The sequence below is a fragment of the Diceros bicornis genome, chromosome 11, assembly GCF_020826845.1.
Source record: "Diceros bicornis minor isolate mBicDic1 chromosome 11, mDicBic1.mat.cur, whole genome shotgun sequence".
Classification (NCBI taxonomy): Eukaryota; Metazoa; Chordata; class Mammalia; order Perissodactyla; family Rhinocerotidae; genus Diceros; species Diceros bicornis.
This window is the reverse complement of record NC_080750.1, coordinates 58,085,054-58,100,001: the sequence shown is the minus strand read 5'-3', so window position 1 is coordinate 58,100,001 and position 14,948 is coordinate 58,085,054. Positions and strand designations below refer to the sequence as shown.

The 14,948-nt window shown below is 35.0% G+C and overlaps 1 long non-coding RNA gene across 1 annotated transcript in view; it reads right to left on the bottom strand.

Moving 5' to 3' along the window:
- LOC131411473 (uncharacterized) overlaps positions 1-14,524 on the bottom strand; it is an 85,904-nt gene extending 71,380 nt beyond the window's left edge. Inside the window, exon 1 of the long non-coding RNA XR_009221570.1 lies at positions 14,347-14,524. This is a non-coding gene — a long non-coding RNA (uncharacterized LOC131411473). The remainder of the gene's footprint in view (positions 1-14,346) is intronic.
- Between the last annotated feature and the right edge of the window lie 424 nt (positions 14,525-14,948).

The following is a 14,948-nucleotide window of genomic DNA, read 5'->3' as shown; positions in this document are numbered from 1 at the left end:
TTTTTGATGCTATTGTGAAGTGAATTGTTTTCTTAATTTTACTTTTAGATTGCTCATATCTCATATGTAAGAATGTAATTGATTTTTGTATAATGATCTTATATCCTGCGATATTGCTGCCCTGGACAGAACATTTTTGATTATACTCAATCTACTATGGCCACTAACAGAGAGCCTCTCTCTTCCACACTAGGCTGGCTGCTGCAGATAGACTGTGCTCCTTTTCTTCATTAGGCACTGTCCCACCAATGAGATTGTGGGCAGTGTACTGTAAACTATCCCCAATCAGCACTAAGCAAATTTCAGCAAAAAGGCATTTCACCCCTGGGATCTGCTAGTGGGAAACTGTCGGCCAGTGTCCTACGATTGACCCTATCTGCTACCAAAAATACACAACAACAACAAAATGGTGCCTCTCCACTTCCCCATTAGGTGCTATAGACTAGTCCTACTGGGTACTAAGCAGCAAACACCAGCAAAAAGCCAGTGCTCCTACCCATTCCTCCCAGGAGCTGTCAACAAAGAGACTTAGACATGGTGTCCTGTCAACTCACCTTTCCCTGTGCTGGTAAAAACCTAGTAAAGGTGTGGTGACTCTTTTCCTCCACACCAGGATGGCTGCTGCAGACACAGCAGGGTGGCGCTCTATCTGCTATCTACAACCTATGTTATACAAATTCAAGCAGAGGCGGCACCTTTACCCTCCCAACTACAGTATGAGGGCAGGATAATAGAGAGAGAAGAGCTAGATAAAAGAACTATTTAAAACTGTTATGAAGTCCTCAGCATACCCCAAGTGGTCTATTGCTGAAACCAACAAGAATCACCATAGCAAAAGCTTTGAGAATTTAACTACGATGTAGAATACTTCCAAAGTTTCAGAATGCTCTTTGAGTGCACAAGCCTGGTAGACCAGAATAGCACTGTAAAGATTTTCAAAATTAAAAGGACATTCAAACCACAGCCCATGGAATTGGGCCAACATGTGCTCTCTAAATAAAAGTGGGTTGATGGCCTTCTAAAATGGAAGATTTAAATAGGAACCAGTGTCTCATAACATAACACTCAAAATGTCTAGGATACAATCCAAAATTTCTTGACATATTAAGAACTAGGAGACTCTCAACTTGAATGAGAAAAGATACTCAATAAATGCCAATGCCCAGATGACACATATATTAGAATTATACGAAAAAAATTTAAACCACTTTTAACATCGTTGCAACAAGCAATTATGAGCACTCTTGAAAAAATTCAAGATCATAAAGACTTATCAAAGAAACAGAACATACAAAGAAGAACCAAACGGAAATTTTAGAATTGAAAAACACAATAATAAAATTTAAAAAAATACTGATGGGCTCAATAGCGGAATGGTGATGACAAAAGAAGAGGCAGTGAACTTGGAGGTAGACTGAGAGAAGTTATCCAATCTAAACCACAGACAGAAAACAAATTAGAGGAAAAAATGAATGGTCCCTTAGGGACCTGTGAAACAATAATAAAAAATCTAATATTCATTCCCTTGAAGTCTCTGAAGGAGATGAGAAGGAATATGGATCTGGAAAACTATTTGAAGAAATATTGGCTGAAAATGTCTGAAATTTTATGAAAGACATAAACCTCTATATTAAAAAGTCTCAGCAAAATCCAAACAAAGAAATCTTGAAGAAATTCATTCCTATACACATCATAATCAAAATTTTAAAAGACAAAGACAAAAAAAAAATATCTTGACAGAAGCCAGAGATAAAGAGCACTTCACATATAGGGGGACAATAATTCAAATGACTGTAGATGTCCCATCAGAAATCATGGAGACTGAAAGGAAGTGAAAAAAATGTTTAAACTGCTGAAATTAAAGAACCATCAACACAGAATTCCATATCCAGTAAAAATGACGTAGAAATCATGACAATCTCAGATGAAGGAATACGAAATAAATGTGTTGCCTATAGAACTGCTCTAGCAGAATTGCTACAGGAGGTACCTCAGAGATAAAGGAAATGATAACAGAAGGGAACATGGAGCATCAGGAAAGAAAAGGGAGCAGGAGAAAGGGTAAATATCAGTGAAAATATAATAAACTATCTTTAACATGAGTTTTTAAATTATCTTTGCTTTTGAAAGCAAAAGTTATATCATTGTCTAATGGAGTTCCAAGTGTCTGTAGAAGTAATATCTAAAACAGTCATAATGTGAGTGACATTTACATGGTTGTTCACTTTATATTATTTATTCACTTTAAATTCATTACATTGGACATTTTACATATTACATTTAATAATAAAAATGCTAAAAAATAGAGATGTGGAAAACAACTGTATGACAGAATGAAGTCACAAGAATGAACATTATTTTTAAAAGAACAGTGATGTAAAAATAATCTAGGAGGAAATACCCTAAGAGATTCATTACATCCTACAAAGCCTTAGTATACATATCTAGTGATATTTTTAAAAATAAGATGAATGGAAAGAACACAAAACAAATAGAGATTCAGAGACAAACAGGTATATTTAGGAACTCAATATATCAGGTTGCAAACGGGATTGTTTAATATTAATGTTAGGAAAACAGATAACTATATGGAGGGAAATAAAACTTAATTTCTACCAAATAATGCATTTACAGAGTTACTCTACGTAGATAAACAGCTAAAGGTTATAGGGAAAATTATACAGCAAATATTACCAATACATATTTGTAACCTTTGGTGCCAAAAAAAATTTGTAAAGAAAATTTCATAATAACAATCCAGAAGGGAAAAAAAAGGTAAATTTTATTTCATCAAAGATAAGGCTTTCTCTTTAACGATGACATCTTGATCGACTAAACAGATATGTGATAGAATCTATGAAGGTGTTTGCATTGTCCATAAGCTCTAAGTGATCAGTATCTGAAATACACAAAGAACTTCAACAAATCATTTCAACCGACAAGTTTAGAAAGCCTAGTGCTGCAGGTGTTGGCACAAATGTGGTGATAAAGCAAGCTTTATACGCTGTGGTGAGAGAGCAGGTACTTGCAGCCTTTTAAGACAGCAATATGTCATTGCTTAGTCATAAGCTATGTCTCATCACAGGGAACACCCTTGACACGGAGGGAGAAAGTAGCTGATGACATAAACCACTCCTCTCCGGTACTACTCTCAACCTCCTCTTACACATCACTGACCTACTTATAGGGTTGGACAAGCTCTACTCTCGCAGCAGAAAATTGGAGAGAAAATTTTCATCTTTAGAAGGAATTTTATGCAAAATAACTCTGCTGCAAACCTGTTACTTTGCTGCTGTGGTAAATATTCAAAAACGTGGATGGTGTAAGTTAGAAGCAAATTGCATTGTGAGAATTTTGTATTTTTATAATTTTCTCCTTTAGCTTTTGTTTCTTTGTTTCATGTTTTATTAGAATTTGTGATTTACAATATATTTGATAATGCACTGTGACTATTTTTTTTTTTTTATTGTGAGGAAGATCAGCCCTGAGCTAACATCCACGCCAATCCTCCTCTTTTTGTTGAGGAAGATCGGCCCTAAGCTAACATCTATTGCCAATCCTCCTCCTTTTTTCCCCAAAGCCCCAGTAGATAATTGTATGTCATAGTTGCACATCCTTCTAGTTGCTGCATGTGGGACGCGGCCTCAGCATGGCCGGACAAGCAGTGCATTGGTGCGCGCCCGGATCCGAACCCGGGTCGCCAGTAGCGGAGCACGCGCACTTAACCGCTAAGCCATGGGGCTGGCCCACACTGTGACTATTTTTAAGAAGAGGTGTCAAATAGAAGAATGGGGTTCTAGACATAAGAGTATGGGTAATTCTGGTAAAGATGATGAATTATAATCCTCTGAGTCATTCATTGCACTGGTGCAACAAGGGTCACAAACAAGTTGGTCATTACAATGAAAGCTACTATAATGCAAAATAGCTTTTTACTACCCCATTGCGCTGTGTGTCCTCTGCAGACAAAAACTAATAAATATAGCAATGGCAGCAATAAAATTGAAAACAGACAAGCACAAACGATTGCCACTTGACATGTTGCTGATGATTTTACAAAGGAATGGGAATCTAAAAACTGAGTAAATCTATAGTTTTGTTTTGCTTTTTTTAATTCGCAGTCAGTGAAAAGTCTCTGGAATTTATTCATTTATCGGATGAGACTTCAAAATAGGTAATTTTATGTAACAAAGACTTGTTTAATCAAGACTGTTTTAAAAACTGAAAATCTAGAAAAAGTACACATACATCTCTTGCTATATATAGCAATATAATGGCTTAACAGAGGAAAAGTTCTTAGTACCGTGTTTGATCTGATAGGTGAATTGCAGGAATACATTAAAAAAAAGTAGAAGACCAGATTTTACTTACTGAGTGTTTTGAAAATGAAGAATTCCTGCAGAAACTACTTAACACACATTTTTTAATTAGTTGATCACATCTCTGCAGTGGAATGGAGAAAATGTTTTGATTTTAAGTGACAAAATTCTTGGATTTAAAAGGAAACTGAATCTTTGGGAAACTGTTGCAAAATAAAATACTGAAATGTTTCCACTGCTGCTTTGGTTTGAAAGTGATGAAGGATATCAGAAAGTCTCAAGTTTTATTAAAAACCATCTACAAGAAATGTAGAACACAATAGAGCAGCAGTTTCCCTCATTTTAACACTTGCATGTGAATGGGTTAGGGCCCTTTCTCTGAATCTTCTGCTCAACCTGAGAACTTGACATATAGAGAAGAGGAAGAATTTTACAAAATGTAGACTGATTCTGTGATGAAAATGAGATTAACCGATCTGCCCTAGTCAGGTTCCAGATTCTATAAAAAAAGAGTATACTGCCATTCACAAGAAAGCAAGGAGCGTTTTGATGCAGTTTCCAACTTCTTCAATGTGTGAGCTAATTTCCTTACTTAAAAAGAATCAAGGGCCGGCCCCGTGGCTTGGTGGTTAAGTGCACGTGCTCCGCTGCTGGCGGCCTGGGTTCGGATCCCGGGCGCGCACCATGCTGAGGTCGCGTCCCATGTACAGCAACTAGAAGGATGTGCATCTATTACATACAACTATCTACTGGGGCTTTGGGGGGAAAAAAACAAATAAAAAATAAAAATAAATAAAATAAATAAAAAGAATCAAGAGCAAAGACTGAAATTGTTTCAATTTAGTTAATATGAAATCCCTGTGTGCTTATTTCCATAGGTAATCAAAGTTAGGTATTTGTGCAGCATAAAAACATTAAAGAGGTAAATTCATTCCTTATTTTTAGACTATTAAAAAAACCCAATTTATGCATATACAGGGCTGTAAAAAGATCAAAAAACTAACATGTGTAAAATAAATTTGTAAACTTCTAGCCCTATATTTGGACTTGATCATGTTATTCAGCAAGAAATGTTTTTATATCAATGTTGTATAAAATTACTTCTTAAGCTACATTTTTACTCATATTTTATTTAAAGGATTATTGTATTAGTATTTACTTTTCAACATTGTCATAAATTTTCATGTTATAAATAATCTTAATTAAAATCAATTTACATCCACTAAATTAATTCTACCAAGGTTACTTTTAGAAAATTAAATCCTATTTGGATTACAGCAACTATTTATCAGAAAATGTTTCCTTAATGTTTTAAAAATTTATGAAAAGGAAAGAAAGAGACTAATTTCAAGAAAGATAAGCTAGGCTTCACCTGGGTGTTGTTGCTGTTGTTTTGTTTGCTTTAGTTAGTAACTTTTAGTTAAAGTCATTTTTTTAAAATGGGAAAAAACAAAACTCTTTCACATAGGATATTTCATATACCATACCTGATAGACTTATTAGCATATTGTATAGCAGAAATTTGCAATGAGGATTTTAGGGCATTTCAGTAAGTTAAAAAATCAAGTGGGGGTCTGGCCTGGTGGCATAGCGGTTAAGTTTGAGTGCTCTGTTGCAGCAGCCAGGGATCCGCAGGTTCTGATCCCCAGCGCGGACCAACGCACCGCTTGTCAAGCCACGCTGAGGCGGTGTCCCATATAAAGTAGAGGAAGATGGGCACGGATGTTAGCCCAGGGCCAATCTTCCTCAGCAAAAAGAGGAGGATTGACAACAGATGTTAGCTCAGCGCTAATCTTCCTCACACACACACACACAAAATCAAGTGGGAATTTTCAAAAAATGAAAATTTCCTATACCTACAATATTGATTTGATTAGAATGAATACCCTTTATAAGGAGAAAAAACCACACAAAGAAAGAGTAAGCTGGCCAAAAATAAGCAAATCTACAGAAAAAAGATCTTTTGCTATTCAAAAGAGCACTAACAATTTATTTGTAGATTGTGGTAGAGAACTCACTGAGCATGTTAAGTTACCATGACATATAATTATTATAATTTTTATTTAAGGGTTCCCTGATTCCTGAAGATGAATTCAAGACTTCATCCAGTGTAAAATGTTGAGCAAGTCTGCTACAGAGTCATGAGAGTGACTTAACTATAACTTCAGAAAACAACATATATAAGTCTGATAAAAATAATGTTGAGCAGAAGAAGTTAAAAAAAAAAGAGTACATAGTGTGTGATTTCATTTATACAAAGCTCAAAAACAAGAGATATTCTTGGTCTTTCAGGGTAAGGGTTACTCTTGAAAGGAGTAGTGACTGGAAGGGGCTATAAGGCATCTTCTGCAGATCTAGTAATGTTCTATGTCTTTATCTAGTATAGATTAATCAGATATGCTCATTTGATGAAAATTCATTCAGCTGTACACTTATAATTTGTGCATATTTTAGTGTATATTAAATATTAACAAAAAGTATGAAAATAAACATGTCAAAAACAAACATACATTTTGCAAGAACACATTCAAATAAAAGGATATTTATCAAATATATTAAAATAGTTATCTTTCTGGAGGGAGTCATGGTAGTTGTATGAAGACAAAAGGAAATAAAAAAAGGGAGAATTATTGACTGACCAGTGATTTTACTATATTACACACTGTGAGTATAATAAACTGAGTTCTCCAATTAAAAAAGAAAAATGAAATAAAAACTCATCAACACTTTACAATGAAATCAGAAGTGACCAATATTTAATTTAAAAATGTGCAGATGTTTATTCCTGGTGGTCCAAAGAGTAAATAACATGTATCTATGTACTTTGGTTCATATGTAGAAAAGCCAAGGACCCTAAGACTACTTTATAGATGACCTGCAGAGATTCCTAAAAGATTAGACCTTAGAAATCATTTTGTATGGGCTGGCCCTATGGCTTAGCAGTTAAGTGCGCGCGCTCCGCTACTGGCTGCCTGGTTCCGATCGGGCATGCACCTACACACTGCTTGTCCGGCCGTGCTGAGGCAGCGTCCCACATACAGCAACTACAAGGATGTGCAACTATGACATACAACTATCTACTGGGGAGAAAAGGGAAAAAAAAAAAAGAGGAGGATTGGCAATAGACGTTAGCTCAGGGCTGGTCTTCCTCAGCAAAAAGAGGAGGATTGGCATGGATGTTAGCTCAGGGCTGATCTTCCTCACAAAAAAAAGAAAGAAATCATTTTGTAAAATGCACTCATTTTTATAGCTCCAAATGCCATATGTAAATTCTGTAAATATTTTCATGTTCTAAGACTGTAATAATTTCTCATTCATAATTCTGTCACCCTGAAACACCTTTGTGGATTTGTGTGTGCACATGTGTGTACATGTTTTAGGTGGGCACATTTAGCTACTCAAACTCTGAATGAAATCTGCATCCCACATGTCTTATTTTTCAACCTCTCCCTGCCTACTAGGTCTGACATCCCTCAGGAATCTAGAGCCACTACCTTATTCTGCTATGTGTATAATGATTATTGATTCACCTATTATTAAAATAGCTATATTGCATGCATGGGCTGTATATAAAAATTAGAGAAGCCATATGGAATCATGAATTCTATTACATGCAAGAAGGAGTTACTGTCTGCAAAAATATCCTCCTGAAAGCACTCAGCCATCAACCTCAGCTTTGGCAGTCAAACGGTGTGCACCATATTATGCAGAGGCAGCTCCCAAATAAGAGTGTGAAAAATCCCTAGGAATAATTTATGAGCAAACACTCTTTTATGACTGCTTCAGATATCAGATCCTTAGACAGTAGGAAATAGATATAAACAAATAATTTATTTTGTCCCATGCTAGTGCACAGAAATACCATAAAATTACAGACGCTGTTGCTAGAAGAAACTTGCAAAGGTCAGCTCATCATTTGATACAGTTTTTAGGAAGTTGCCATAAAGATAATCTAACAAACTTCTCATGTTACTGGAAAAAATAGTGAGATTTAGAGAGTTTAACTAACTTTCCAAGGATAGTTTTAAGGTAAATCTAGGACCCATGAATCCTTATCCTAGTCATGCTCTTTATACTATAAAAAGCTGCCTCTACTATCATGATTTCAGGAAAATCTACTCAAATTAGAAAAATATCACTTATATTCACTTTTTGGCAATCATGGAAAAAACATCTGCAGTTTATACTGTAAATTTTTTTGTTGTTGTTGTTGAGGAAGAGTGGCCCTGAGCTAACATTTGTGCCAATCTTCCTCTACGTTATATACGGGACGCCACCACAGCATGGCTTGACGAGAGGTGTGTAGGTCGGTGCCCGGGATCTGAACCTGCGAACCCCGGGGCACTGAAGCAGAGTGTGCAAACTTAACTACTACGCCACCGGGCTGGCCCCAGTAGTTTATACTGTAAAATTTTAATGTTTAAAAAGTGGTCTGTATCTAAATGAATTTCCCAAGGCATATTTTTAAAACCATGTATAATTATTTATTTGTTTATTGACATGAAAATACCTTCTAGAGCTTCCTTCTTTATAGAGCTTTAAGAATTTCTTTAACGAATTTCATTCCCCCTCGCTTCTACCTTATCTCAGAGGCCTAAGTACTTAAATACTGTCTCTAAGTTCAAACAGTGTTCTGGACTTCATCTACTTTTACTATTCAAATATTTTGGTGGTTCCTTCTTCAAGCCTTCAAATTAAGACTCCCCACTGGCTACCAACTTTCCTATCTATTGATATACTCAGTCTTTTCAATATATCTGCCTCTATGCAAATCTCCATCCACACTGACACCTACATCTGTATCTTACATCTACATCTGTATCTTTATCTTTCTATATCCACTTCCACCCCACTTGAGTTTCTAATCTACCTCTCTGCTTTCACTCACTATTGAAAATAATCTCAAAAGGAAACTTCCGCTCAATTGTCCAGGACTTCAGTGAGCTATATTTTCCTAACTATAGAGAAATGCGTAGTCCATCCTGTGATTCATAGAGTTCAAAATCTTCTAAGAAAAAATAATAGAGAAAAAACCTAACAAACACAACGGAGTGTGTTACATGGAATAAAAATGTCAGCACCCAATCCCATTCATCGAGGATCCTAAATAATTGCATCCATGCAAAAGTAAAACAGCTACCCCATATAGTGGGCTCCCGTATTGCATCTTGAACCACCTACAGTCCCTGAAATCCTTTACACAGTTTGTACCCAGCAGTCATCCTTGTCTCTCTCAATTCTTTTGACCACAAGCTTTTTGCTTAATTTCTAAACAGCATTTGAGTCTCCTCTTGAAATATGAGGGAATGATTCTCATTTTTGCTTATAATTTACCCATGTCTGAATGATGATATTGTCCCTCCATCCACAGACAAATTTAGGTAAGTTTCTTATTGATTTCATTAACCATTCCCCTTCCTGCACCCTCCCCATGGTAAATGTGTGACTTTCTCTGTAGTCTGGGGATCCCTTCAACGTTCAAACTAGCACTATAGTGTGTACATCAAAAGGCGGGTCCCATAATGCATCCAGCGGGCCAAAGGAGGGGCATGGAATACGTGTCCAAAATAAATAATAATTGACCTGATTTATTCATGAAAAGGATTTAATAACGTAGTTTAAGTACAAAAGGACATTCCAAAAAGAAGAGCAACATACATTCCACAAGTTTTTATTAATTTTTTGAATATACAAATGCAATAATATGTTACAAAGAGTGGAAAAGGCTATATTTCTCCTTTCCATACTAGTCCATTAGGCACATATTTCCCACCCAAGAGGCTATCACGTATCTTTCCTGAGACATGTGACGTATTTCATATATACATATGGCGTGGAGAGTGTAGCTAAACTGTTCCATGGTGATATTGCTGTCTCAGCATCCATTTTGTGTGGCCATGCAGCCTGCAGGGGCCTTGAAAGGACCCGAGCCCACCCGAGTATGCACGCCCTGGATAACGGCCCCTAGAGTCACAAGCAAATGTAAATTCCTGACATGACTTGCCCAGCAGCCCTTGTGGGCAACAGTATCCCCTGATTCCCATGGCCTTCTCTGTGTGTGCCCCTTAGATAAGATCCTTGGAGAGCTTACAAAACCTTGCTATTTTTGGTTTAAATTGATGGATCCAGTCTTAGCCTGGGAACCCCAAAGTATTCCACATGCGGACCCTAATAAAGGCATGTGCCCCGACCCACCTCCCTTTCTGCCTGTACCCTGCCTCAACCTCCCTGTGTGGCGCCTCAAAGCATGCCGTGTACTTCCTCCAGGACCTGTGAAAAATAAACCTCTCTGTTTCAGTCCCCTTGTGGTGTTTGGTTGAACCACAGCTTACCATCTGACACCCCAGGGCTCTACTTAACAAGTGTTAATTTAACAAAGTCACAACATATCTATGTATACATATAAACATGTCCATTTTTAAACTGTACATGAACTGAGGTATCTTCTCTGCAGCTTTTTTTAAATTCAAGAATACACCATTCTTTCATACCAGTATCTATAAAGCTGTCTCACTGTTTTTACTAGCTGTATAATATTATATTATATTATATCATTTAAGTAGTCATCTGGTCTCCTGCTCCCATTCTCTATTCTCTCTCTCTTAAATGTTGCTATTAAAAACAATGCTGTAACTCAAAACATACATCCATAATTCACATACGGTCAAGTATGCCTATTAGATAAATTCCTAAAGTGTAGCATTACTGGATCAAATTTGTATGTAATAATTTGTGTAGATATTGTCACATTAACCTCAGTAGAGACTTGAACTTCACCACCAATGTATGAAGATAAAATTTTTCCCATATTCTCATTAAAATATTGTTATCAAACCTTTTTGTGGTTTTTCAAAATGGTATCAGAAGGATGTTCTCTCAAAATAGTTTTGATTTGCATTTCTCTTACCAGGACTGCAACTGAACACTTTAAAATGTACATTTTAGAGTAATTTGCATTTGTTTTTCTCAGTTCATACTGCCTTTTTTTACTGCACATTTTAAAAAATTGATTTTTAAGAACTCTTCAGAAATTAGGGAAATAAATCTTGTGTCTGAGATGTGAGTTTCAATTTCTTAAACCAATTGGTCATTTGTCTTTTGACATTATTTTATTTTTATGTATTAAAATGCGTGACTTCTGTGTCATTGTAGAAATTCTTCCAATGTTTCTTTTCTGAATTTTAATAGCTTACTTTAAATATTTGATGTGCCTGGAATAATTTTTCTGTTACATGAAATATAAAGATCCAACTGTAATTTTTCCAGTGGCTACTCAGTATTTGCAACTACATTTATTAAGTATTATACATTTCTGATACCGAAAAGGCAACTTTGCCACGCACTGAATTCTTATATGTAATTGGGGTTATTTTTATTCTCTCTTCTTCTACTGAAGTTATACTGTTTTAATTATTGTGGCATTTTAAAAATTTTTAGTGTTTATTTGGCTTGTTCTATATCATTACATTCTTCTGACAATTAAAAATTCTTTTTTTCTTTATAACTATGAGATTTAGTCATTCTAACTCCAAAATAATTCATTTTAAATTTTACTGGTATATTTGTTGGCATTCTTTTCCATGGCATAAAATAAGCATAGTTTACTTTCTCTTATGTATATATTTAAATGTATTATATTTTTGTAATTTATTACTTTATACAATAAAGTACAATACTTTGAACATTTTAATTTTTATTATTTAACATTTACACTCATTGATGAAACATTTTCCATACCTCAATAGCTTTAACATTATAACACTTTATTATATTTTCCTGCATCATCTTTGTTTGAAGTATTCTCTCTGAAATACAATCACACATTATCTTGATTTTATTGTGCTAATTATTTATTCTCTTTGTTCTAGAAAGACACGTTTATTACTATAATTTTTTCTAACAGCTGAATTACCTCATTTCTTAAATTTTCTTTTTTGGCTGTGTCAATATTTTTCCTTTTTGAGATTGAATTATTGTTAGCGCTAGGGTAAATAAATATTTCAAATGATAGTTTATAATTTTAATCAGCTATGTATTTTGCATATATGTGAATCTCTTTTAACTTGAAAGACAAATGCCTCTGTTATCATGCTGGACAAGGAATGATCTATTCACACAGGCCCTATCTCATGACTCCCATATGTTTTTACAGGGGTAACATATCTCACTGGCAAAGAATATAACAATCTTTCCCCTAAATCTGATTTACCTTCCATCTTTCATATTTTCTATAAAATAGACTTATGATCTACTGAATTTAACTTCCTCTTGTTAAGAGGAATGAAGAAGAAAAAGAAATTGCATCCACTGATCATTTATTTTGTGAAACTAATTCCCAAGGCATTGCACGTAATTTCCTCCAGTACTTAATTATCTTTTGATATAGTAATTGCTATTTCAGTTTTAAATATACGTGTAAGTGGTATCTTTTCTTTGGGGCTGAATGGCATATGTTCACTTGCTTGTTGCCAAATCTTCTTTTCTGAGGAATTCATGCTCCATATAATCCTGAGATAGGATTAACCATCTCATCTCATCTCCTCCAGGGCACAGGGGTTGAACACGACCAAGACCTGGCCAATTATATTGTCTCAGCCTCTGGCCAAAAGGAGTGTTCTCAGAGTGTGCACATTAATCCTGTGGTTTTTCCAGCCTTTTTAGTCACAACTCTTAAAGATGCTCTATTTTCAATGGGTTTGCTCAGTTGATAAGATGTAAGTATTGTGTTGTCAGAGGCAGTATGTTTAATCTGTCAACAGAAGCCCTTCCTACCTTGTGAAGAGAGAGAAAAATGCCCTCCTAATTTCATTACTTGATTCCCTAGATTGAAAAATGCCAGGAGCCAATCTTCTCCTGAATAGTCCAGTTACATAAGCCAATGCACTCCTTCTCTTTGTAACAAGATAGTTTAATTTAGATAGATATTTTTTGTGCCTTATATCCCAAAGTGTTGTGACTAGTACAGAAATGTATATCTACAAATAGGGCATTGTAAATGACAAATTGAAAGTTGATCATTATGGTCATGTAGTAACAAAGCAGTTTATAAATATGCACATTTTATTATATCTTATATATTCTCACCATATTCTAACCGAGGTTCAAGCATTCATGAACCTAGTAAAATGTCAGGCTATTAGATTTTGTTACTTCTTGCAATTTTCTGTTAAGATTCTATAAATTACAAAAACAAATTAAAAACATCATGATGAACAGCATCACTACCAACAATATCAATTTTACTGCAAACAGGCCCAATGGAAAGCACACAGGCAAGGGATTACAACCTGCAAAGAAGACACCATTGTATCTTTTTACCTTAAAATGATATGGCATGAATTTATACAACTGCCTCCTTTGTGGGATTACACAATTCAAAATTGTTTGCACAAAACTACTGTTAAAGCGAGCAGGTCCTCATAAAACTGCAGAATCAGTAGTTGGTTAGGACCAAGAATTGTGAAAACGTAATTCCCTTGAAATTTGGGGGTGATCTCTTTTGTGAAACCCATGCCTGAAATGAAATGACTAATGTTTACACTCATGCATACTGGAGCAAGTGAGAAATCGGCTCGGTTTCACTCACATATCCTTTATTTTAGATGCAGAGAACAAAATGGGGCTATGGAGCAGGAGCTACGTTGATAAGAGTCAGTCTACTTTCTAAGAATTTAGAAATATCAAGGCATGGTACATATTTCAGGGCGAGAATAGCTTGATAATTAACTCAGAGGACTTTCAGAAATCAAATATATTGGCAGCTTACTGAACTTTTCAGGTAATGTATTGCTAATGATACCACAAGGCTGGAAAACTTTCATATTTATCTTTTGTTTTTAGATTTTTATTTTGTGATAAAATATGAATAACATAAAATTTGCTATTTTAACCATTTTAAGTATACAAATCAGTGGCATTCCTTACATTTACATTGTTGTGCAACCACCACCACTGTTTCCAAACTTTTTCACTGTTTCAAACAGAAATGATGTAATCATTAAGCAATAACTCCCCCCCCATCTCCTACCTTTAAAAATGCTGGCAAAAACAATCCAGCAATATTCAAGAAGAGTAACATATCATGACCAAATTGGGTTCATCCAGGGAACACCACCTTGGTTTAACGTTAAAAAAAAATAAATATAATTTATTTTTATAATACATGTAAATAAATGTAAAAAGAAAAAGGCGAAAAAGCATATGATTATCTCAGTAGATGAAGAAAATACATTTGACAAAATTAAAAATCTTTTCTTAAAAAAAAAAAAAACCTCTCACCAAATTAGGAATAGAAAGAAACTTCCACAACCTGATAAAGGACATCTATAGAAAATCTAAAGCAATCTGCATACTTAATAACGAAATATTGAACACTTTTTCTTAAGATTGGGAGCAAGGCAAGATTGCCCACATGAACATTTCTATTCAAAAATATATTTAAGATTCTGGAAAGTAAAATAAGGAAATAAAATGAAGAAAAGGCATATAGATTCACATGTAGAAGAAAGAGGTAGAGATGCCTTCATTTACAGATGTATGATTGTGGATATACAAATTTTAAGGAATCTATGAAAAAGCCACTAGAAGGAATATATATTTTTATCAAGGTCACAGGATATATGGTTAATA